Source organism: Polypterus senegalus, chromosome 2 (genome assembly GCF_016835505.1).
Source record: "Polypterus senegalus isolate Bchr_013 chromosome 2, ASM1683550v1, whole genome shotgun sequence".
Taxonomy (NCBI): domain Eukaryota; kingdom Metazoa; phylum Chordata; class Cladistia; order Polypteriformes; family Polypteridae; genus Polypterus; species Polypterus senegalus.
This window is the reverse complement of record NC_053155.1, coordinates 309,416,633-309,440,767: the sequence shown is the minus strand read 5'-3', so window position 1 is coordinate 309,440,767 and position 24,135 is coordinate 309,416,633. Positions and strand designations below refer to the sequence as shown.

At 41.5% G+C, this 24,135-nt stretch overlaps 1 long non-coding RNA gene across 1 annotated transcript in view; it reads left to right on the top strand.

Annotated features, from left to right (window-relative positions):
- Nucleotides 1-8,424: 8,424 nt before the first annotated feature.
- LOC120524059 overlaps nucleotides 8,425-24,135 on the top strand; it is a 39,388-nt gene continuing 23,677 nt past the window's right edge. Inside the window, exons 1-2 of the long non-coding RNA XR_005632740.1 lie at nucleotides 8,425-8,673; nucleotides 9,039-9,200. This is a non-coding gene — a long non-coding RNA (uncharacterized LOC120524059). The remainder of the gene's footprint in view (nucleotides 8,674-9,038; nucleotides 9,201-24,135) is intronic.

Genomic DNA, 24,135 nt, shown 5'->3' with positions numbered 1-24,135 from the left:
AGCAAACACAGGGCACAAGGCAGGAACCAATCCTGGGCAGGTTGCCAACCCACCGCAGGACACACACAAACACACCAAGCACACACTAGGGCCAATTTAGAATCGCCAATCCACCTAACCTGCATGTCTTTGGATTGTGGGAGGAAACCCACGCAGACACGGGGAGAACATGCAAACTCCACGCAGGGAGGACCCGGGAAGTGAACCCGGGTCTCCTAACTGCGAGGCAGCAGCGCTATCACTGCGCCACCCTGCCGCCCTTGTTTTAATTAATCTTTTAAATATTTAGTTTAATTTTTTTGTGTTTGTAATACTTTGTGTTTATATATTTTACATACAGTACAGCATATACTTCTTTGCTACATCATTTGTGTTCTGTGAGTGGAACCTCAAGAGGCGGGTCCACCGTGATGTCACTGCAAAAGGACCTCCCTCTGCCTGTTTATTCCAACTACGGACTTTGGTTTGGCAGAGAGTAATTGGGAGTTTTTCTATGAAAATTATTATTGTAAAGAATAGTTCTGCTATTCTGAATTTTTGCTTCTATTTTCTGATTTTGGACTTCTAATGCTTTGTGTGGTCTTTTTTAGGCAAACCAACAATTTTGTCTTATTACTTCATTCTTCTACCTTTTGATTATTTAAATACATTCTTTATTTCTAAAGGATATTTGTTTGCTTTTTTTAAGCCAGAGGTTTAAGATCATCCTTTCCCCTAAAATACTTTTTTGATTGTTTTGAACTTTAAAAGCCTGTGATGACCTGTGTTTTTTTTTACCCTAGCATTACCTTAAACTCTGTGCTTCTAGTAGTTCATGACCAGGAGTGAGTCAAACATAGACACATGCTGAGGTGCAAATTAAATCTGTATTATAGTAGATAGATAGATAGATAGATAGATAGATAGATAGATAGATAGATAGATAGATAGATAGATAGATAGATAGATAGATAGATAGATAGATAGATAGATAGATAGATAGATAGATAGATAGATAGATAGATAGATAGATAGATAGATAGATAGATAGATAGATAGATAGATAATCAGCAAAAAGCAGCACCAGGCAGAATGGTCTTTCATCCCCTGACTCAACACATTGGCACACACATGCGCATGGGAGGCAGAGTGCACTGATCCTTCCTCTTATTCATTAGCAGACCAACCATGAGAAATTCCGCCTGGACTCGACGATGTCACTTCCGGTTCCTGCCGTGATGACATCACTTCCCCTGCCCAGCTTTAAAACCACCATGTTTGCCTGTTTGTGCTGTTCTGTGTTGGACTGAAGTTACTACTATTAACACTGGTACCATTTTGAACCACAAACTTCCATAATGGCAGCCTATCTCAAGCATACAAGCGGCTGCCCCCAAACATTTCTCTGTGTCATTTGGAATCGTCTCACAACATCCATAACCAGATCAAAGAGGTAAAGACTTCAAGAAGACCCCTGGTGCAGATGTAGTCGAACTGCCCGAGTCCGCCATCCTTCAGTGATGTGCGGTGAGGCTCATGGCTGGTGAGGCACTGACTCCTTCAGAGTCAGAGTTACAAATAAATGAACCCAAAAAAGTAGCTTATTCACCATTCAGTTGGCACATTGACTACTGGTGATGTTTCATATCTCATCAGCATTCTTTAAACACACACACAGGTAGGGCACATATTTGGCTAAGAAAGAACGTTACGTTTATAGTGGTGAGAGAGAGAGAGCGGAGAGAGCGCATTTGCTCCTCACCCTCCATGTGTTCTAAATTTGACGTTGCAATTCCACAATTCATACTCATTCAAAACATATGAAAGTACAGAGTGATGTACAAAAAAAACGGACTTCAATTTTGACCTTAATTGAAATATTTAGTTATTTTAAAAGCTTTTAATTCTGATGCTTTAATCAATTTTAATACAAACTGTTCAACAAAAGGATAACAAGAAAAAAAAAAGAATATTTAATTTAAGGTCAAAATTTTGTTTTTAAATATTGCATTGTTTTTTTCTTAGTATGATCCCATCTATATATATAATTCACTAAGGCAAGACACCCGTGGAAAGCACGCCGGAAGGGGCATGGATTCACTAAGCCGCCGACAAGTGAGACACCTATGGTGCACACAGGAAGGAGCCACGCCCACCAACTCCAAGACCATTGGATACGACCACAACTCACAGAGCCATGCCCACCAACTCGGACGCGACGACACAGAAAAACCGGCGTCATTTATATTCGTCTGTCGTAGAGGTCACATGCAGCTCCGACCCATGTTGACTGTTAAGAGAGGCATGTTTCTCGCGGAGGTGAATCGCCATATGCGGCGTGTAAAACTGTTTACGAGGGGTATCCGATAGAATCCTTAAAACGTTCCTTCTCCTCTCCTCCCGTTTCACCCTGAGCGCCGCATGGGCGATTGTGTGTTGGTTCGCTCTGTGCATTGGTTAAAACAGCAGTCTTTAAAAACCAATAAGCCCTGTGCCTCTGTTTCATTACCGTCTCACCTGCTTCACCAATGCAGGCTCCGCAACAGGCGATCCGGCGGCGTCATTCCCATGACCGCCCGGGCAATAACCAGGTAACCAAAGTCTTTGGGTTCAGGGGGGAGTATGGTTACAAAGCTGAAACTTAAAGGAATTGACTGAAGGGCACCACCAGGTGTGGAGCCTTTTGCTTCATTTGACTCAACACAGGAAACCTCACCCGGCCCGGAAACGGACAGGATTGACAGATTGATAGCTCTTTCTCGATTCTGTGGGTGGTGGTGCATGGCAGTTCTTAGTTGGTAGAGCGATTTGGCTGGTTATTTCCGAAAACGAACGAGACTCCCGCCTGCTAAATAGTTACACGACCCAACAGCGGTCGGCGTCCAAATTCTTAGAGGGACAAGTGGCTTTCAGTCACGTGAGATTGAGCATTAACAGGTCTGTGATGCACTTGTATGTCCGGTACTGCACTCGCGCTACACTGAATGGATCAACGTGTGTCTACCCGGAACCGCAAAGAACAATGAAAAATCAACGTGGAAACCGACTGAGGCGGAGTTTGGAAAGTTAACAGTCAACGTGACTCACAGGTGCGTGTGGACTGTACACAGACGAAAACGACTCAGGTAGGGAGTTGGGGGCGGGCACATAAGCGGGCAGTGTGTACTGAACGAGCGCCGTTCAACCCCATCCTTCGCTTTGGAAGGAGAAAGCGCGACGGCGCTCTTCTGGTTTTCAGTCACGGACAATTGTATGTTGGTTCGTAGCGTGCATTGTTGCAATGTTACTTTTCTTGGTGGTTTATTAAATTACGGATTTTTCAAATGTTTATTTTTTCCTCTGTGCTTAAAAATCATTTAAAAAGCGGCCTGATTATGCCGTGGGTTGGCTAGTTTTTTATAAAATTGAAAACCGTTTATGGTCTTACCTTCGTTTGTAAATGAAGTCCATGCGCCTATCCTTCTCCATGAAAATCTCCGTCACTTTCTTGCAAAAGTCCTCCTTATTTTCCTTTAGTTGTACAAATCTTAATCTTCCATTTTGGCAGTCAGTCGGAACAAAAAAATAAATGGACCGCTGCAGTGCACTTGACGTTCTGATATTGCTAACTTATTGGCATCTCTGCGTAGAAGAACAGCAGTGATGAGCACGTGTTGGGATCACATGCGTCTCCTTCAGGGCGGCACGGTACTGTCTGCCTCACCTTGTGCCTTTTCACTGCGGTTTAATGTCCAATCAGCAAGACTAAATATGTCACACACATTCATTAAAGATATTATCCAGACTGTGGAAAGTCAGGGTGTATAATAAACGTGTCTGCAAACTTTACATTGGCGACACACAGAGAGACAGCAACAACAACAACAACATTTATTTATATAGCACATTTTCATACAAAATGTAGCTCAAAGTACTTTACATAATAAAGAATAGAAAAATAAAAGACACAGTAAGAAAATAAAATAAGTCAACATTAATTAACATAGAATAAGAGTAAGGCCCAATGGCCAGGGTGGACAGAAAAACAAAAAACTCCAGACGGCTGGAGAAAAAAATAAAATCTGTAGGGATTCCAGACCACGAGACCGCCCCGTCCCCTCAGGCATGCGCCAATTGCAGGCATCAACCCAGTGTGTGAGGGAAAGCGCAGTCCGAGGTGAGGTGAGACTCGTTGCTCTTCGCTACAACACCTCGCGTTTCTCCCCTGTATTTGAACAGGAAATGTGCAAATTCAGCAATTTAGGCTATAGAAATGATCAAAGTTACTGGAATCATAAGACAACAAATTTATAGCACAGACCAGTGGACAAATTTATTTTATATTATAATTATTAGTTTTTTTACTTTTCATGATGACAGGTAAGGCTCTGCCTCCCTGTTCCTCTAGGCATCGCTAGCTCCCTAGTAGGAATAAGATCTTTTCAATTGTTTTCAATCAGTTTTAAGTAACCTGAAACTATATAGATATAATATTAAAAGGCGATATCCCTCCCATAGTAATATGGCGGTAAGAAATCACATAAGAGAAAATAACTTAGCTTTCTTTAATGATGATTTACAAGGCATTACAGACCAAGGAAGCCATAGCAAGACCATTATCGAGGTGGCACCTCGATGTATACAGTTTGCCATTTTCGCCGCTGCGCTGGAAGGGTATTTTCAGGACAAAATGGAGATACCTCCCATTCGTCCGTCGGCTTCAAAGTGTTTGGCTGCTGTCCAAGTCTTTTATACTGTTTTCTCCACGTGCAGGCCCTTACTTAGGCTCCAAACAAGGCAAGGAGAGGATTCAATTTCATCTCTAACATACAGAAATAGTACAAAGTTCGCTGATGACACTGCTATTGTGGGCTGCATCAGGAGTGGGCAGAAGGAGGAGTACAGAAAGTTAATCAAAGACTTTGTTAAATGGTACGACTCAAACCACTTACACCTTAACACCAGCAAGACCAAGGAGCTGGTTGTGGATTTTAGGAGGCCTAGACCCCTCATGGACCCTGTGATCATCAGAGGTGACTGTGTGCAGAGGGTGCAGACCTTTAAATACCTGGGAGTGCAGCTGGATGACAAATTGGACTGGACTGCCAATACTGACGCTCTGTGTAAGAAAGGTCAGAGCAGACTATACTTTCTGAGAAGATTGGCATCCTTCAACATCTGCAGTAAGATGCTGCAGATGTTCTACCAGACGGTTGTGGCGAGTGCCCTCTTCTACCCGGTGGTGTGCTGGGGTGGCAGCATAAAGATGAAAGACGCCTCACGCCTGGACAAACTTGTTAAGAAGGCAGGCTCTATTGTAGGAGTAAAGTTGGACAGTTTAACATCTGTGGCAGAGCGACGGGCACTAAGCAAACTCCTGTCAATCATGGAGAATCCACTGCATCCACTGAACAGTGTCATCTCCAGACAGAGGAGCAGCTTCAGCGACAGACTTTTGTCACCGTCCTGCTCCACTAACAGACTGAGGAGATCGTTCCTCCCCCACACTATGCGACTCTTCAATTCCACCCGGGGGAGTAAATGATAACATTCATTTTATTTAAATTTTTTTCATTTTTATTACTCTTTAATTTAATATTGTTTCTTTGTATCAGTATACTGCTGCTGGATTATGTGAATTTCCCCTTGGGATTAATAAAGTATCTATCTATCTATCAATGCCCATTTTCATAATTGTACCTTCTCTCTTTAAATGCTTGCCTAGCAGTTCTAAATGCTGAGAGCCCCTGTGTGCTAACTTTGGCATGGCCAGTACATGTGAGTGGATTTATATAATAATTTTGTACAAAGCACAGTGACATTAAACTTATTATTCTGATTTCACTCCCCTGACCGCACGTCCCTACCATCCCTCATGCATATCCTGGACAATTCTTACATACTTCTCTGGAATTCCATGATAATATTAATAATAATAATTATAATAATAATACAAATTGGAATAGTATAGAGCGAATAGATATGACAAATTAAACTTAAACAATCAAAATGGCAACAGGACTGCAACTCTGGGCTTTGACTGCATTGCTAAAGGCTAATTAATTTTAAACTACTAGCCAACCCGTGGCGTACCATACGCCGCATAATCAGGCCGGTTTTTTAATGATTTTTAACCAGAGGGAGAAAATTAACATTTGAAAAATCGGTAATGTAATAAATCAGCAAGAAAAGCAACATTGTAACAATGCACGGAACGAACCAACACACAATCATGGGTGACTGAAAACTGGCGGACCGCAATCGCGCCTTCTCTTGCCAGACGGAGGGATGGGGGTGCACGGCGTGGAGTGTGGAACGGGAGGAGAGGAGAAGGACGTCCATTCAGCTCCGTCCGTCTTGTTAGTCTGCTGATTTCTCGTTCAGTATCAGTTGTGCACACCTCCAACTCATGTGCCCACCTCCAACTCGTCACTTGAGTCGTTGGCTGCTTTTCTATATATTATCCACCAAGACACCCGACCACGGTAGTAGCGAGATGGGAGGGGGGTGTGCACAAAGGGTTGGGACGCAACCAGTGGGAGCATATGAGTCGCACTTAGTGGGAATTTCATGGTTTGCAGCCCAAATGGGGTTCAACGGCTTATCCACGCCGGGTAGACACACGCTCTCAATGTCATGTATAACTATTTATTGAATGCTAAACACTTCTGGAAAGACACGGATGTCTAAAACGGGTTGGTGTGAGAATACAACAGTAAGTGAATGAAAAGATGGAACTGTAGAGAGAGCAAAATACAACACAATAGTGAACCCGCGGCATAACAAACGCCGCATAATTATGTATTGATGGTTGAACACTTCTGGAAAGACACAGTTGTCTAAAAAGGGAGGGTTTGAGGATACAACAGAAAGTGAATGAAAAGATGGAACTCTAGTTTTTTAAAGACTGCTTACTTCATTGTGTTTTAACCTCAGTTGTAAAGGAATGTTTTAAGGACCCCATGGGATACCTCTCGGTTTTGGCTGCTTTTCTATATATAATCCACCAAGATACCCGACCAGGAGTAGGAGGGGGGTGTGCACAAAGGGTAGGGACGTAATGAGTGGGAGCGTATGAGTCACACTTAGTGGGAATTCCACGGCTTGCAGCCCGAATGGGGTTCAACGGCTTACCCACGCCTCTCTGCGCTGGGTAGACACACCGTCAATGTCATGCATAATTATTTATTGAATGCTAAACACTTCTGGAAAGACACGGATGTCTAAAACGGGTTGGTGTGAGAATACAACAGTAAGTGAATGAAAAGATGGAGCTCTGGAGAGAGCAAAATACAACACAATAGTGAAGCCGCTGCATAACAAACGCCGCGTGGCTAAGACGTGCATGTGAACTCTTACCACAGACGAAAGGGACTAACTGGGTGGTCGGTGAGTTTTTGCGTCCGGGCAAATGGGCAGGCAGTGTGAATGCCTAGAGAGCGAGGGTAGACGCCGTCCGGTGAAAAAGGAGTGTTGGTGGGCAGGAAAAAGTCTTCCGTGTTCCTGCAGGAGCATCGAAGAAGACGCATGTTTGTCGCGGAAGCGAATAGCTTTATGTAGCGTGTAAAACAGTTTGCTATGGTGCACGCGGTCGTGCTTCGTAACCGAAAAGTTGGTTTTTAAAGACTGCTTAGTTCATTGTGCTTCAACCTCAGTTGTAAAGGATTGTTTTAAGGATCCCATGGGATACCCCTCGCAAACCGTTTCACACGCTGCATATGGCGATTCACCTCCGCTAGAAACATGCCTCTATGAACAGTCAATGCACATGACATTAACCTGACCTGCACTGCATGTTGCCTCTACGACAGACGAATATAAATGACGCCATTTTTTCTGTGTCGTTGCGTTCCGAGTTGGTGGGCGTGGCCCTGCGAGTTGTCGTCGTATCCAATGGTCTTGGAATTGGTGGGCGTGGCTCCTTCCCGCGTGCGCCATAGGTGTCTCACTTGTCGGCGGCTTAGTGAATCCACGCCCCTTCCGCCGTGCTTTCCATGGTTATCTTGCCTTAGTGAATTATATATATATATATATATATATATATATAGAGAGAGATAATCATCGTCCATATAGGCTAACAATAAAACTTTAAAACTGAGAAAATATTCTTCTCCATTGTTCATCAAAATGTCATTAAAAATCCCATTAAAAGAGGGCTACAAAGTCCATCTCTCACAGAAAAAAGTCTAATTGGATTGTAATATTGCTTCATTTGCATACATACGTGAGGATGCAGTAAATGCAAATCATGGGTAAATGTTTAAAGATAATCATTGCACTTCAGTTTCATTGCATTTGATGTTTTTGTTAAGCTTAGCAAATTATTTCAGTAACCTAAATGAAATGTTTATGTTGTCACACACATGTGCATGGGAGGCAGCTAAAGGGCTTGAAGGAGGGCAATTCCACACCAGACCAGGGGGTGGAAGAATGTACTGATCCTTTCTCTCTTTCTACTGCAGACCGATTAGCGGAAATTTCGCCTGGTCCTGATGATGTCACTTCCAGTTCTGGTCCCGATGACGTCACGTCCTCCGCTCTCCCTTAAAACTGCCATCTTTACCTCAGTAAATAAGTTCTGTTTTGGACTCAAACCTGCCCACAACTGTATACCATTTAACCATTTTGCAGCCAGGAAACACTATACGGGTGGCTGGCCCAAATCTTTGTTTGGCTCTTTGTCTCGTCTTTGACAATGTTTATGAAGCTACTTTGGTAAGAATTTGATAGATTTGTCACCATCATCATAAGCTACCTGTTAGGCTGGTGACTTGAATAGAAACATACAGATTGCAATTACATTGTATGTTGTAACTTGATTATGTCATGGCTGTGTTGGTTTTTTCTTTAAAGAAACATTAAATACACAAAATAGATAGAGCAAATAAAGTCTGATTTTGACGTATTTTTATAAATGCACCCCTCAAACGTGTATTTTTCTTACACAGTCCTGTAAGCTGACATTGCTATAAGTAATTGAATGTCCCCCTCATCATTCTTAAATTGTCAACCCACTGTTTTCTATCCCAACCCTCCGCATTTCACTCTCCACCATCCTTGCTCCTCTTTGGGACCTTCAGGTTTCTGTGTACAGGACTGGCTGTGATGATTCCATTCAAAGAAAAAGCCATGATGGGGTGCCATTTACACGTTTACCTTGGGCAGTTAAAACGTGAGAGCCAGCCCTGGAAGGATCAGACGGCTTCCCTCAAGGTTGTCACCGAGTCTTGTCGGAGGTTATTGTGAGTATTGCTTATGTTTAATATTTTCTGGTTTATTATTTGATTTTGCTTCTGCCCTTGCTTTGGTGTATTGTAACCTTGTTTACGTCACTTTGCCTTTATAAGCCACTCTTTTATTGTTCTTTGGCCATTTTTTGTTAACTCTTTCTATTGTTGCACATTCATAATGGCTAACACATTATAACACTCTAGTACTGCTGTTTGTTAATAAATATCTTAAGATCACCAGGAGGGCATAGCAGCACCCCAGACCCCCATGCATAACTAAATGACTCGATAGATAGATAGATAGATGCTGTATATAAATATATAAGTGCTATACAGCACCTATATATATTATACAGGGTGATTTTTGTTGCTAGATTAAAGTAAATTGTAAGGTTATTTCTAATGGACAGGTATAGGGGTGAGAATTGTTAGCAATAAAAGGCATTTACTGCTAACATGATGTTAAAAGGTTTCTATATACAACTTAGGTCCATAAATATTTGGACAGAGACAACTTGTTTCTCACTTTTGTTCTGTACATCACCACAATGAATTTTAAATGAAACAACTCAGATGCAGTTGAAGTGCAGACTTTCAGCTTTACTTCAGTGGGTTGAACAAAACGATTGCTAAAAAATGTGAGGCAACTAAAGTATTTTTGAACACAATCCCTTCATTTCAGGGTCTCAAAAGTAATTGGACAATTGACTCAAAGGCTATTTGATGGTCTGGTGTGTTCAAGTCCGTCGTCACGTCTTATCAATTAAGCAGATTAAAGGCCTGGAGTTGATCTGAGGTGTGGTGCATGCATGTGGAAGATTTTGCTGTGAACAGACAACATGCGGTCAAAGGAGGTGAAAGAAGCCATCCTTAAGCTGCGAAAACAGAAAAAACACATCCGAGAAATTTCTACAATATTACGAGTGGCAAAGTCTACAGTTTGGTACATCCTGAGAAAGAAAGCAAGCACTGGTGAACTCAGCAACGCAAAAAGACCTGGACGTCCACGGAAGACAACAGTGCTGGATGATCGCAGAATCATTTCCATGGTGAAGAGAAACCCCTTCACAACAGCCAACCAAGTGAACAACACTCCCCAGGGCTTGGTCGGCGTATTGTAGCGGTCAGAAGCCGCTAAGATTCACACCGTCGTGGAAGACGGTGATTTATTTATTTTATATGAGGATTACCAGGGACAACCCCAGCCTTGGCACGACCCACACACGACAGAGACAAAGAAAACGCACTGGGAACTTAAACGATAAAAAAGTATAATGAAATTAAATTAACTAAATGAAAACAATAATACCACCCCTGATCCCTTCGGCGATATTACAATTAACAGATAAACACGACAAACACGCAGTAAAGTCCATGTATGAAATAATAGCGGTGAAGTTATGTCCAGTGATTTGAATGAAGCGAGGGAAATGGAAACACACAGTCCTACCGGTAGTTGCTGAAGTAAGTTGACAGATGAATGGTTCAGGAGCGCTCCTTCTTCCGTGAAAGCCAAATAATCCAGACAACGTCCTCAGTAACAGTAAACAGGTAGACGAATGATTCCAGACCCCAACAAACAACACAATCCAGGACACGAAGATGTAAAGCAGACAACGACAGGCAGTTTCAACAGTTATAACAAGCACCAAACAAACAAGAACAAAACTTTTTTTCCTCTCTTCATCCCCTGCCCTCCTTTTGAACCCGTCTGGCCACCTTTGCTCCCAACAGCCCTGCAAGGACTGCTGGGAGATGCAGTTCTAACCAATGGTAGCACTGCTACAGTATCGATATCCAAGTCTACCATAAAGAGAAGACTGCATGAAAGTAAATCCAGAGGGTGCACTGCAAGGTGCATGCCACTCATAAGCCTCAAGAATAGAAAGGCTAGATTGGACTTTGCTAAAGAACATCTAAAAAAGCCAGCAGAGGTCTGGAAAAACATTCTTTGGACAGATGAAACCAAGATCAACCTCTACCAGAATGATGGCAAGAAAAAAGGATGGAGAAGGCGTGGAGCAGCTCATTATCCAAAGCATAGCACATCATCTGTAAAACACGGTGGAGTCGGGCAGTGTGATGGCTGCCAGTGGCACTGGGACACTCGTGTTTATTGATGAGGTGACACAGGACAGAAGCAGCCGAATGAATTCTGAGGTGTTCAGAGACATACTGTCTGCTCAAATCCAGCTAAATGACGTCAAATTGATTGGGTGGCGGGCGTTTCATGATACAGATGGACAATGACCCAAAACATACAGCCAAAGCAACCCAGGAGTTAATTAAAGCAAAGACGTGGAAAATTCTTGACTGGCCAAGTCAGTCACCTGATCTTCACCCAACTGAGCAGGCATTTCACTTGTTGAAGACTAAACTTCAGACAGAAAGGCCCACAAACAAACAGCAACTGAAAGTAAAGGCATGGCAGAGCATTAAAAAGGAGGAAACCCAGCATCTGGTGATGTCCAGGAGTTCAAGACTTCAGGCTGGCATTGCCAGCAAAGGGTTTTCAACCAAGTATTTTAGAAATGAACATTTTATTTCCAGTTATTTAATTTGTCCAATTACTTTTAAGCCCCTGAAATAAATTGATTGTGTTAAAAAATACTTTAGTTGCCTCACATTTTTATGCAATCGTTTTGTTCAACTCACTGAATTAAAGCTGAAAGTCTGCACTTCAACTGCATCTGAGTTGTTTCATTTAAAATTCATCTCTGTCCAAATATTTATGGACCCAACTGTAGTTGCTATAAATTCTATACATGGTAAGGGCTATAAAGGTAGTATATATGCTATGTAAGTGTTGTATAGAAGCTATATCTACTATATAAGTTCTATATAGTTCATAAAAATACTATGTAAGTGGTATATATTTGTTATGTACTATATAAATGCTATCTAGGTGCTATGTCTATCATCATATAGTGCCTTGTCTGTCTGTCTGTCTGTCTGTAAGTGCTATCTAAGGTGCTATATATAATTTACAAGGTAGATTACAGTTAAAATGTAAGATTTCTGCTAATAAACATTTACATTGACTACTGTTGGCACTGTTGGAAGGCACTATAAAGGCCTGCTTAAATTAATATGTAGGATCGTCTCTAATAGCCTGGCAGAGTGGTTAGCGTTGGTGTTATGTTATGATGAGAGGCGCCATACAAGTGGGTTGCCTCTTGCTACATTAAAGTAAGGTCTATGATTATTTCTAACAGACTCTGGCTGTGTGGTTCGTATTGATGCTGTTGACCATTAAAGGTTCTATTAAAGGTGATTTTTCAATTGAGACATCATAAGATATAGGGCAGCACGGTGGCACAGGTCCTCCCTGCGTGGAGTTTGCATGTTCTCCCCTTGCCTGCGTGGGTTTCCTCCGGGTGCTCCAGTTTCCTCCCACAGTCCAAAGACATGCAGGTTAGGTGCTTGACGATCCTAAATTGCCCTTGGTGTGTGGGTGTGTGGGTGTATGTGTGTGCCCTGCGATGGATTGGCGCCCTGCCAGGGTTTTTGCTTCCTGCCTTGTGCCCTGTGTTGGCTGGGATTGGCTCCAGCAGACCCTCATGACCCTGTAGTTAGGATATAGCGGGTTGGATAATGACTGACTGACTGACTGACATCTGAAGATAATGTAAAAATAGTTTGAACAGACATGCCCAGTGGTCACTGCTGATTTAGTTAACGGGGAAAGGTGCTATACAAGGGGATTTTCTTGAGCGTAAATAAAGTGAAATTATTTCCAGTGCATTAATGCAGCAGTCCATGTTTATGTTGCTAATGATGAAAGTTGTTACACACTGTAATTTTTTTTGTTGACAATGAAGTGATGCTTATAAAATGTGCTGTACGTGGTGTTCTCTTGTTTAAATTGATGATGAAGGATTATTTCTAATGGACTGGCATAGTAATTAACATTCATCTTTTTTATGATGACAGGCGCTATACAAGGGCATTGTCTCTAGCAATGTTGAAGATGTCAGGTTAATTCTGATGAACTAGCACAGTGATTACTGTTGATGTTGTTGACATTAAAAGGCGCTATACGTGGGGGATTTTCTTCTTCTATATTATTGGCTCCCAAACTCAGTCCTGGGGACCCACTGTGGCTGCGGGTTATTGTTTGTCATTGGACTCTTAGCCTAATTAAGTAAGTCATTATTTTTCAGCTTCTGTGTTTTGGAGTCAATGTAGAAATTACAAACTAAGTTTGGTAGATTTTTATTAAAATGTAATAAGCAGTTATATGGGGAATATGTAGTTGTTAACAGTATTTTCAAACTAATTTTCATTCTGTTTTTCCAGGTGTTCTGGTTATTTAATTGATTATTATTGGGTCTGACACTGAAGTAATTACAGCTTTCTTCATCCTGGGTGTCTGTTCTGTTGTTAATTGTCACTATTAGGGTTAAATGAAGGCAACAAACTACAAAGGGAAAAGGGGAAAATAATAGGAAAAGAACAAAAGAGAGTTGGGCATTAATAGCTTTAGAAAAAAATAGAAGTATTTCTAAATGTCTTATAAATGTAAAAACCATGCTGTTGTGTTTTTTTCTGAATGCAAAGTAAGAGAAGAGTAAAAAAGACCAGCTAATTTAATGAGATCAGTTGTTATTATTAATCACCGATTGTGAATCTGGTTGGAACAAAATACTGCAGCCACAATGGGTACCCATGCCCAAGTTTGAGAACCACTGTTTTATATTAACATAACGTGTTAGTTCATTTCTAATGGCACCGTTTGATGTTGTTTGATATTAAATAACGCTGTACACAGGGGTCTTATTTTAGTATAAGATGTAAGATTATTTCTATTGTACTGGTTGGTATAATGGCTAATGTTCATATTGTTATCAACATGGGATTCACCAGATTCAATCAAAGTGTAAGATTGTTTCTGCTAGACTCTGGCAATGGTTAGTGCGGACGCTGTTTACTGTAAAAGGCGCTATATGGAGGGATATTCTATTGATAGATCGAAGTAAAATGTAAGTTTATCCTTAATGGACTCCATCGCAGTGCTTATTGCTGCTATAGGACACTTCGCGGTTAATCTTGCTTCACCATCATGGCCTGTGCCCACTCTGCGTGGTCTCCCGACGTGTTTGTACAGACGCCCCGATTCTCATCCCAGGTCCGCACTCACATACGCGTTCTTTTCCCGTGTCTTCCAGTCCGCGGTCACCACACCGGATCACGCTGGTCTGAGAGTGTCATGTGACTGTGTGCAGATCTGGGCTCAGTCGGTCCGAGCCAAACCACCTCGAGGCTTTGAACCCGTGTCGTTTTATTTATTTATTTTTTTTAATTCCGCCGACCACAAGGCAGGAGGAGCGCGAAAAGGAACCGGCGCGGCAAATGGAGTCTTATGACAATGTTATCAGTAGCGCTGAACTGATAATTACGGTGACAACACTGAGATCTTTCGCCACACTTACTGTGTAATTAATGCGCTTTTATGAGAGACAGACTTCTATTATGCAATTATGAAAAGTGATCTTTTACATTTTACATTTTAACTAAAATTTAGTTAAGTGACTTAACAACATGTATTATTTCTAATAAATATTCAAAGGAATGCATTTAAATCAGCCTTGTCACTCTTCTGTTTGCGCATTTAAATAACAATGTAATTGCTCTACTTAAAAGAGAAAAAAATCTCGGCTAGTTTAGATTAGCTGTCTAACCTACACAGTGTCGCTGTTTACTGTTTGCATCTCTAATGGTCTTATTGCCGTTTAAAAGAGCCCTGATTTTTGATCGTCTTCAAGAATGCCGCAGTTAAGTCAGTGCTACAATTTGAACCTGCAATAATCTGTCAAGATGCCATCGAGCCGCTCGCGAGGAGATGCGCCCAATTGCTTTGTGGCACTTTGTCACTGTTCAGGGGGAAAAGAGTTTAACGTGTCAAAATCCAACACCTCGGTGCTGCGACGGCGTCAATGTTCCCTTTTCGGCGCCTCTCACTTTTCGGCATTTTGGGAAAGGAATAAAGTTTGGCGTCTTCACAGGCGGGAGGGGTCGGACACCCTAAAACGCGGCTGCTTTCTGCCGCGACCCCGATACAGACATGTACTAATAAAAAAAAAAAAAAAAAAAATAAAAAGGCTAAGGTGATAGTTAATTGCATTCCGAATTCAGTTTCTGTTTACATAGCCAAAGAAAACTGAGGGGGGCAACGACCCTGCTTCACAGATTCACGGGACACTCTAAAAGATGGTGGTTCTGTAATGGCACTTTACCGGGTGGCGTGCTAGAGACCGTGTTGCATTTTGGGAAGGGTTTCTTTGTATATGACTTTGGTTATTTGGGCTACGAGAAGGTTACTGATATGTAATATATGGTGGGCTACCTAGCAGGACAACACCGATCAAGAAAACCTGAACTTAGCCCGTGTGATTGTCCGCAGCAACAACGATAGTCTTTATAAAATCAAGTGAAGTGAAGTGAAGTGGCTTTACTGCCACACCATCCATACACAGGGGTGTAAATATACATATTCAGTGGTGTGTGTATATATATATATATATATATATATATATATATATATGTGTGTGTGTGTGTGTGTGTGCTGCTCAAAAAATTAAAGGAAAACTTTTTAATGTGAGTATAGCATCAAGTCAATTAAACTTGTGGACTATTGATCTGTCAGTTAAGTAGCAGAGGGGCTTGTTAATCAGTTTCAGCTGCTTTGGTGTTAATGAAATGACAAGCAGGTGTAGTAGAGGGGCAACAATGAGACGACCCCCAAAACAGGAATGAATGGTTTAACAGGTGAAGGGAGGCACCTGACATTTTTCCCTCCTCATCTGTTTTGTCACTCGTTTTGCATTTGGAAACGGTCAGTGTCACTACTGGTAGCACGAGGCCATACCTGGACCCTACAGAAGTGGCACAAGTAATCCAACTTCTCCAGGATGGCACATCAATACCACATGCCATTGCCAGAAGGTTTGCTGTGTCTCCCAGCACAGTCTCAAAGGCATGAAAGAGATTCCAGGAGACAAGCAGCTACTCCAGGAGAGCTGGACAGGGCCCCTCGTAGAAAGACCTTAACCCATTGGCAGGACCCACCGGTATCTGCTCCTTTGGGCAAGGGGGGGCAGGATGAGCATTGGAAGAGCCTACAAAATGATTTCCAGCAGGCAGGCCACTGGTGTGAATGTTTATGACCAAATAATCAGAAACAGACTTCATGAGGGTGGCCTGAAGGCCCGACTTCCTCTAGTAGGCGCCGTGGAGCTCAATTGGCATTTGCCATAAAATACCAGAATTGGCAGGTCTACCACCAATACCACTACCATAGACCACCAGAAGAAGTATTGCACTGGGGCCCATATTCTGATAGCAAAACAGAAACATCGTAGACCCCTATGATCCTGGTGCCCTCAGCCAGTGTCCATTGTGCCCATATATGAAGATGGCCCAGGTGTGCATGTCCGTTAAGCCATTGTTGTATTGCCTCTGTTGTCTGTTGTAGTTACTTTGTATTTTTTAAATTGCTTCTTCTTATTGATTGACCTTTGCGTAGATATACAGTACTATACCACACTATCCCTCCATTCATCCATTTTCAAGCCCTGATTATTCTGAGTAGGGCTGTGGAAAAGCTAGAGCCTATCCCAGGAGGAACAGGCAGGAACAACCCCTGGACAGGGTGTATACTAATCTAAGCTCTGCTATATAAGACTAGACTAGACTAGACAAGACTACTAAACTAATACTATTCTATGTTATGCTATGCTACACTATACTATGCTACACTATACTATACTATACTATACTATGCTATACTACACTATACTATGCTATATTATACTAGACTAGACTAATACTATGCTATACTATGCTAGACTAGACTTATACTATGCTATGCTATACTATACTATTCTATATTATACTAGACTAGACTAATACTATGCTATACTATGCTATATTATACTATGCTATGCTATACTACGCTCTACTATACTATGCTATATCATACTAGACTATACTAATACTATGCTACGCCATACTATACTATACTAGACAAATAATATTCTATGCTATGCTACACTATGTTATACTATGCTGTGCTATGCTATGCTATTCTATACTACGCTATGCTATGCTATACAATACTACACTATACTAGGCTAGATTAGACAGGACTATACTATACTATGCTGAGTGATACTATATTATACTAGACTAGACTAATGAATAAGTAGATAAATTAATTGATGGAAATAACTTGAAACAGGTAGTAATAAATGATTTAATGGTAACAACAACTAACAATAAAGACATTAGTACCAGATATTCTGTATATAGATAGATCTCTAGGAACAGCTATGAGGGTAGGGGTGTAACACAGAATTCAGGGTCCAGACATTCAATGGGTAGAAGGTGTTGGGCAGAACTGTTTCCAATACTTCAGTAACTTCTGCCAGATGTAAGTGCCTTGAGCATGGGAAAGAAGCTACATAAAAAACGTGTTATTATTATTATTATTATTATTATTATTATTATTATTATTATTATTATTATTATTATTATTATTGAGTGGAACGAAGAAACCATCAAAGGGTGGGAGGTGTCCTTCACAATGCTGTAGATTTTGCAGATACAGTGCTATGTAAAGATGTCTTTAGTGGATGGTAGAGAGGTCCCAATGATCTTTTCTGCTGAGTGTAGGACCCTGCAGTCAGAGACACTAACCAGACGGTGATGCAGCTGGTCAGAATGCTTCAAAGTGGGTATGATATGTGCTGCATGATGGACAATGAGTACTTATTTGATGGTACATGGTGGTGCAGTAGGGTCACTCAGACAAAGGGTGATAAGGATTTGACTAGTAACCCCATCAGTTAAGGGCTGTTTCCTTAACCACTAACAGACCACTTCCCACCCCAAACCACTCACAAAAAGACACACTTTGTATAAGAAGAAGAAGAGAAGACACATTCTTCACATTTATGTAGAGCTTTCCTCACTACTCAAAGCACTTTGCACAATGAATGGGATGTGTTTTGATGTGTTTTATTTGTGTCCCTCCCCAGGTTTTCACAGCTGATGTAATGCTGAGGTAAACGCTGCCCAGAAACTAATGTCCAAGATCGTCATCATTAAATGTTAATGAGTTACAAAACATTGAGAGAAGGTCATTTAATCATCCACATCTTGACAACAGCAGACCAGAATATCAGAAAAGAAGTGACTCAGAAAGAAGAAGAAAAGACAACATAAAAATCAATGTAAACAGGGACAAAGGGAATCAAAGAACAGCAGCCATTGATGAAGAATGTGAGAATTCAGGAACATGAGGAGTCACCTGACCCAGCTGTTAGAAAAGGGGCAGGGCCTAAGTGAGACTGGATACCGATTGGCTAACGCTGTAATAACACAATTTATAATGAGCCAATTGTTCTTCCTGATTGGTCCAGAAAGGGGTATTTGCACATTAGGAGACATCTCCAGTCACTCAGCTCAGGGCTGTCTTAACAGCATCATAGGCCCCTAAGCAAAGTAAAGCAATGGGGCCCCTGTTTTGATAGCAAAACAGAAACATACACCAGGCATCAGAAAAAACGTGGGCCCCTATGCTCCTGGGGACCCCGGACAACTGCCCAGCGTGCCCATGCGTTAAAATGGTCCTGACTCAGGACTTGACTCATTCGAGTCCTTGCAGTCCAGGGTTGCCGTTCCGGTGTGTAGAACACGTGGAATTTTTTGCACTTCTTTTCTCCCTTGTCAACCACTTTACACTTTTCGTCATCATATCATCAGCAGATCTATGTGTTTCTTTTCAGTCCATCCAGTTTACAGAAGTCCATGGGCGCTCTCCCTCCGCTGGAACTTTGTTTTTAGGAACCAATGAGTTGCTGTTCAATGTCAGCCACTCGTGGTTGCTGGCCACTTTAGTGTGTTGCCTTCTCATCACACAACATGAACTGTAGCCTTCATGCAAAATATGCGACGTTCAAAGAAAAGTGACGTGGGAGTTCATGGGGGACCGCCCCATACATTATCACTTTGACATGTTTGTGACTTTATGGAGGAAATCATGGCTTCAATGCCTCAATGCAGTGCATGGAGCAGCACACCATAGAGCACGTGTGTCGACTTCCAGTCCTGGAGGGCTGCAGTGGCTGCAGGTTTTCATTCGAACCATCTTCTTTATTAGTGACCAGTGTCCATTAGTGCTGCTAATTATCTTCTTTTGCCTTAAGCTTTAATTAACTTGACTCGGGCCCCTTAGTTGTCTCTCTTTCCTTAACTAGCAGCCAAACAATAATTGGACACAAAACAAGCCGCCACATGATCAGTTTATCTGTGTCCATCAAGCAATATATGAAAATAAAGTTGAAGGTCTCAATAAGGTTGATCTCTCAGGTCACCAAAACATTTTGACGGTGTACTTAGAACAAACAAAAAAATCAAGAGTTTTGGAAATGTCTGCTGTGACAAGCATAATAGGTTTAATTAGCAGAGAGATTGGGCTTCTCATTAAGAGATTGGTTGGAGTGAAACTGGTTGGAGTTTGAAATCCCAGTTTAGCTACTCATCTGTTGGCTCGTTTCATATCTCATTTCTGTTTGGCTGCCATTTAATGAAGAAAAGGAATAAATTCAGAGGACTGAATCCTTAAAAACAGGACTTTTAAAATGAAGGGAAAAGAAGTTAATTAGCAGTGAAAACTGGTCACTGATTAGGAAAAGGGTGAGAATGAAAACCTTCAACATCCCTGCCATAGAGGCAGCTATGCAGTGTGATGTGGTGCCAAGTGCAAATAATTCTCCCCAATCCAAACTATTAACAGACTTGTAAGTTGGCACCAGCACTTGTGGTCAACCAATCACAACAATTCACCCACCGAACCAGACCCACGATAGACCCTGGTTGAATGAGAAGTTGATACCCTGAAGTAGGAGCTACAAAAAGGACATGGAACTACAAAATTCTGAAGTTCCTGGGGTAGGAATGCTACAAACGTTCCTGCTTTTCTAAAATGTTCCTGGTTTCTAAAAAAAATTCCTGTGGTAGGAAAGTACCTCATGTAAATGACAGGTCCCATATTTATTTTCTACCTCTTTCTTTCTTCTTCACCGTATCAGCGTACTTTATTGGGATGGATAGATGTAGATAGACGACATCTCACTATGTCTTCTGATTTCTGTTTCTGATGCCGGTCTGCTTGGGGTTTGCACATGCCATGCAGGCATTCTTCAAAAAAGTTGCCAGAGCTTCCAGAAATGACCCATATATTTATTTAGATCCATAACAGGTTCAATGAATATCCATGAACAGATGATAACTGATTTCTGAAACAGCAATGGGTTCATGAGTGTAAACGACTCGTGCTGCATTAGAGGAACACAGGCAACGTTCAGCTGTTCTCCATCTATCACATCTTGCCTACTTGCCACTAAAGATTTCTGTTTTGTCCACATATTAAAAACCTTTTCAAAGCCTGAAACACCCATTTTATATACAAAGACCACTCCCCAGAATGAAATAGTTCTACCACACAACCCAGTAAAGTGCCATTGCAGATGCAGAATTTCAAGAGTGTGCCCTGAGTTTTGGGCACAAACTGATAAAGTGCTACTGAATTCTGGCCCGGTCACTAGCTGTGTGGCTCTCTGCATGTCCTTCTGCTCTCACATCCCAAAGATGTGCTTGTGGGTGTGTGTGCGCCCTTTCCAAGGTTGCTTGCCAGCTTGTCCCCAGTGCTGCCATGGTAAGGATCCACTCCTCGCAATAATATTTCCACTATTATTAATCTCCTTGGAATAATATTTCCAATATTATTAATTTAATAGAATTCCTCTTTCTGCCAAATTCATCTGCCATCTTTATGTGAACGCTGCAGGTGGAAGGTCAAATTAAGATCTTAACAGAAGGGTCAGTGGGCACAGCACAGAAAGGGAGGCGAGGCTTCAGCAATTCCAGCATGTCATTTTAAATTAGGGGTCAAATGGCAACAGTCCTGTGCTCCTACATAATAATAATAATATAATTCTTTACAATTATATAGAACTTTTCTCACTACTGAAAGTGCTTCACACAGTGAGTGGGTGGCCAGTTCAACCACCAGTAATGTGTAGCATCCATGTGGATTTTGTGATGACAACCATTTTTGTGCCAGTATGCCCACCACACATGAGCTGTAAGGTGGTGAAGTTAGCCAATTAGAGGCAGGCGAAGATTAGGGGACCAGAATGACCAGGCCAGGGTAAGCAATTTAGATTGGACATCGGGATACACCCTACTGTTTATGAAAGATGTCCAGAGATTTTTGATGAGCACAAAGAGAGGACTCTTTATACTATATAGGCGCTATATTCCCTCATTGGACAAATTAACTCTATCTATCTATCTATCTATCTATATATTATATAATGCATTTCATGTCTGTCTATCTATCTATTTTATAGTGCTATTCACATCTATCTATCTATCTATTATATAGTGCCATTCTTATCTATCTATCTATCTATCTATCTATCTCTCTATCTAGTATATAGTGCCTTTCCTATCTATCTATCTATCTATCTATCTATCTATCTATCTATCTATTATATAGTGCCATTCCTATCGATCTATCTATCTAGTATATAGTGCCTTTCCTATCTGTCTATCTATCATCTGGACTCAGACCCAGACCCAGTTTTGTGACTCTGGGGCTTTTACTTGCCCCTCACTGACTCCCCCACCCCACACTGTCCGCACTACCCACCCTTATAAAGTGGGTGCACCCCACGTAAAGACGACTTTGCGTGGTATGCTGGGCCTCCTGCTGTACAACGCAGTCTTATTTGAAAGTACCTGGCGTACAGGGTAAACTGGCATGTGAGTGGGCGTTTTGGTGGAGTGGCTTTAAGTTCAAGTTGGTCGTCTCTTATGCTCGATTCTGTCATGAAAGGTTCCTGTTATAAGAAAAAAAATGGAATCGAAACCCCGAGGCAGAGCGAATAACAGCATCCCCCACTACGTATGATTAGGTTGTCATTCTATTTTGAAAATATACGATGTCTGCTTTTACGTTACTTTACTGTAAAAGCTTTTAATTTGGGTTCGTGTTTTTAAAGTCTTTGTCGGAATTTTACAGGACCGATTCTCGGGACTCCTTCCTGAAACTGAATGAACGCTTTACAAAACGGGTTGATGAATTTCAGATGGTTAGACTTTGACCTTCTACTTGAGCGAATGAATAGCTAACTGCTCTCACGATTCCTTATTGGGGGCACATCGGATTATTTGCCATCCCCGGTAAAAGAAATAAAAAAAAACAAGAAAGAGCACGATGACGCCTGACGATCACGGCTGCTGGGCAGACCATTCATATTGCGACAGCAGACGCGCAAAGGGTTAAACAAAACAAAACAAAAGAATCGGCCCCGAAGTGTGTGAACGACAGAACGAAATAAACGACTAAAAGCGAACCACAGCCCCGCGAGCCGCTGCAGACTGGTCACAAGTCAAAGTCTGACAGAGATCCAAGGTCAAGAAAATAGCTTCTTTGAGACTCCTCGGCAGGATTATCGTTTCAGGTTCAGAGGAACAGGATCTGGAGTGTCGTAAAAGTCAACACAATGAACTTGACAGACAGCCAGATTTCTGTTCTCAGCCAGTTTAGAGTTACTATAATCTCATTATTATGCTTGAAAGACGACAAGTAATCGAATCTCAGGTAGCCGCTCTGTCTTTACTCAGCCGCATCTTTTCTTTAATGCCGATTTCCCTTGATTACCTGAACCAGAGGGGTTCAGTTTTCAGCCACTTATCTTGCAGAAATAATCATCTGATCAGCCTTTCAAGGCCCTCGCCACGTTTGACAGTGTCTGGTGGGTCAAACCCTAAATTAACCCCTCGCGTCCCCCGGCTCGGCAAAGGATTTGAATGACGCGACGGCCATCTGTAGCGGAGCGGACTGGAGGAGCAAGAAAAAAGAAAGAAAGAAAGAAAGAAAGAAAGAAAGAAAGAAAGAAAGATTTTTTTAAATTTGAATTGAAGCTTATGAATAGATACTCAACAAATCATTTACAATATTGCAAGTAAAGCAAACAAAGAAAACCCCAACTCACCTGAAAAAGACAACAATACTTAATTCATATGTCAGATAAGAAAAATGAACTCATTATCTTCAGGTTTACAAATTGCCTCACGAACACACCATTTTTCCTCAAATAATAATAATAATAATACATTTTAATTATATAGCGCCTTTCCCAGAATACGCATTTGCAGTCATTCCATTGAATTTATATTATATTACATATCCATGAAATATTCCCGTCATGTCACGTTGTTTATTTGTCTTCACTTTCTCTTTTCTGGATATATAAATGGCCATCTTGGTCTGTCCGATGAGGAAATTACCAATCTGAAATTCATCTTCCATCCATCCATCCATCCATCCATCCATCCATTATCCAACCCGCTATATCATAACTACAGGGTCACGGGGGTCTGCTGGAGCCAATCCCAGCCAACACAGGGCGCAAGGCAGGAAACAAAGCCTGGGCAGGGCACAGCCTGCCGCAGTGAAATTCACCTTGATCATTCTTATTTCCAATAACACAATAAATAAATACACACTTGTTAAAAAAGGAGTTAAGTACACTAAAAGCAGAGGTACACTGTAAAAAAAAAAAATGTTAAATTTACGGTAAAGTACTGGCAGCTGTGGTTACCAGAATTTTCCCGTAAAAAGTAAGGGGACAATATTTTTAGGTCTACGGTAGTACTAGGCTGTTGCATTATGCATGTAGTGAGAAGTCAAGCAAAATGACACCTTTTATTGGCTAACTTAAAAGATTACAATATGCAAGCTTTCGAGGAAACTCAGGCCCCTTCTTCACTCAAGATGTAATCATGGTCTATGGTATAAATTTGTGGTAAATAACTCTGTTTTCTTTACAACAAATTCCAATTGAAGTGAATGCTTTACCATAACCTGAAATCT